Here is a 2,463-nt window from a genome sequence, read left to right on the forward strand (position 1 = left end):
GCTATTATCGGATTTGTGTCGGGCAAGTTGCCCCGCAAGTTTGGAGATTGGTGTATTGTATCAACCTTCTGGCCAACATAGTCGGAGTCTCTTTTACTTTCGACCATGTGATCCATATCTATGTTCCACGAGTTATCCGAGGTGGTCTGGTGCATCTGTAGCCTCGTGGAGTGCAAGGGCTGATTGACCTAGAGGATGATTATGACAGAGGCTGGTTACATTGATTTGTTATGATTTGGACGAACCAACTTTGTTGTTCTTTATCCGAGCCTTTTCCCGAAGTGTGGAATCCCACTTCGATTTCAGTCGAACTGGAGCTTATAATTAGAATTTTTGAGTGGGTCGTCGCTTTGCTAGATGCTTCTCGCGACCTGACTCGCTCTTGGAGAAGTATCTCCTCCGAATAGTGGAAAGGGAAGAATCACGGTAAGCTTCTGACCTTCATATTTATACTCGTAGTGTTTATCTATTGTGTGCCTTACATCGGGACACTTATTTTTAGGTCTTTCGATGAAGCGACATCGAAGGTACTGTTCCTTCGAGCAAAACATTAAAGCAAATGAATGTTCCGACCTTCCAGTTACCTCCATAGGTATTGGCTCTCGGATCAGATCTTCCCGCTTGCTTTCTGAGGCTAAAAGGGAAGTTTTTCGAAAGGATCAAGCTCCCATAGTCATTCTTGATGACAAGGAGCCGCCAGTCGAGGTCAATGTTTCCATGCATAGCGGTCCTAGTCGCAACTCGACCTTGCCAAATTATGGACCTAAAGCCACTTAGCCAAAGTGTGAACCTGCCAGAGTATCCGAGGATATGAACCGAAGTTCTCAGCCTTTGGTTCATCAGATTAACTTCTCCCATTTTTATTTAGGACCATATGTTTAGCCATATCTTGTACGGTTACTATAACTGAGATAGTAGTGTTCTTACCAATGTATAAAAGTTTTACTTAACCCGAATGGGACCCTTTCGTGGTATGAATGCTTTTATCCTTTTTCAATTTAGTCCGAACCAAATTAGATCTTTGTGTGTGATTTTTCCCTTTATGTTCGAGAAGTAGAATGTCGATCTCGGTGAAATCTTCTTTTGTAAGTTATGAAACTGGCAGGAAAATGAAACTTCTTTTCACATCACGTCCATCTGACTTCGGACGCTTGTTGCTTCTCGATTAGGCGTATCTTCAGTTCTCTGATTGATGCGTTTCATCATAATTACTCCCCGTCTATACATAGTATTTTTCCCTTCATTTTTACTATTTACAGCTTGAAAAATCACTCCTCATTTTTTATCCTTGCCTTGCCTTTCACCTTTATCCGAAACATCCAATCCTTCGCCGGAATCTTCAAATCTTTCGGAAGCTTCCAAATCTTTATAATTTTCTTCAAACCTTCATAATTTTCTTCAAATACACATACATCACCTTTAAATCTTCAGAAATGGCAATAAACTCCCAATCTTTTTCTAAGAATGCCTCACCAGCTACTTCTCCTCCTTCGGCGATCGACATCAATACTACTCCCGAGGTTAGTGCTCGGACTGAACCGTTCGAGCGTCAGCCACAAGATATTTTTCCCGTGCATTATCACTTCGACACCTAGTTCCACGTCGAGACAGTGGTGAACAAGTCAGGCAGGGGGTTTGGTGTCCAGCAATACCCTTCCTCGATCAAGGCGACAAACCTGCCTCGAGTCCGAACCGATTGTGGCTGGTCCCGTCTTTCAGAGATTGTCGCTCCGGGCCCGAAAGATGACATTACCACTTTTGTGGAAGGATATTTGAGTGTTTACACTTACCCTTTCACGTTCAAACTTAACCGCCCGATTGATTAGGTCATTCTCGACATGTGCCGAACATACAACCTGTGCCTTGCACAAATCAGCCCGAATGTTTGGAGGATTGTAACTTGTCTCCATTTTTCGACGAATGACGTCAATGTAGAATTCCCTATGCATCATTTTATGCGATTTTATTGCCCACATGTCTTCCGAGGCGGGGTCATAAAGCTTTTCAAACGAGGAAAACACCCTATCCTTTCCAACGTTGATAAAAATAGAGACCGAGGCCAGGTAGAGAATTTTGTCAGCATCAAGACCGAGGATATTTTCCCAACGGGATCCATGCCATTTCCTGAGTGGTGAAACAATACTCGTAAATATTGTAGGACATTAATCTCTTTGCATGCTTTTGACCGTCCATCTAATTCTCTTTTATTTTAGCCGTTACATGGATCCCGAATGAAATAAACAACTTCCATGATTGGGTAGAGAGCATTATATGCCAGTACCTGTATCAATTGCATACATGGAAAGAGCTATCCGATAAGAGGTGGATAGAACAAAATGATGGTAAGTAGATTTTTTTTCTCCGTGTTCTTCCTTTCATTTTTCCTCCTCTAATATTGACATCTTTCTTAGGCTTGGGGAAAGGTTCCGTAACCCTGAGGCCCGAACCGACCGATGCCCCTGC

This window comes from Lycium barbarum, chromosome 8, assembly GCF_019175385.1.
Source record: "Lycium barbarum isolate Lr01 chromosome 8, ASM1917538v2, whole genome shotgun sequence".
NCBI lineage: Eukaryota > Viridiplantae > Streptophyta > Magnoliopsida > Solanales > Solanaceae > Lycium > Lycium barbarum.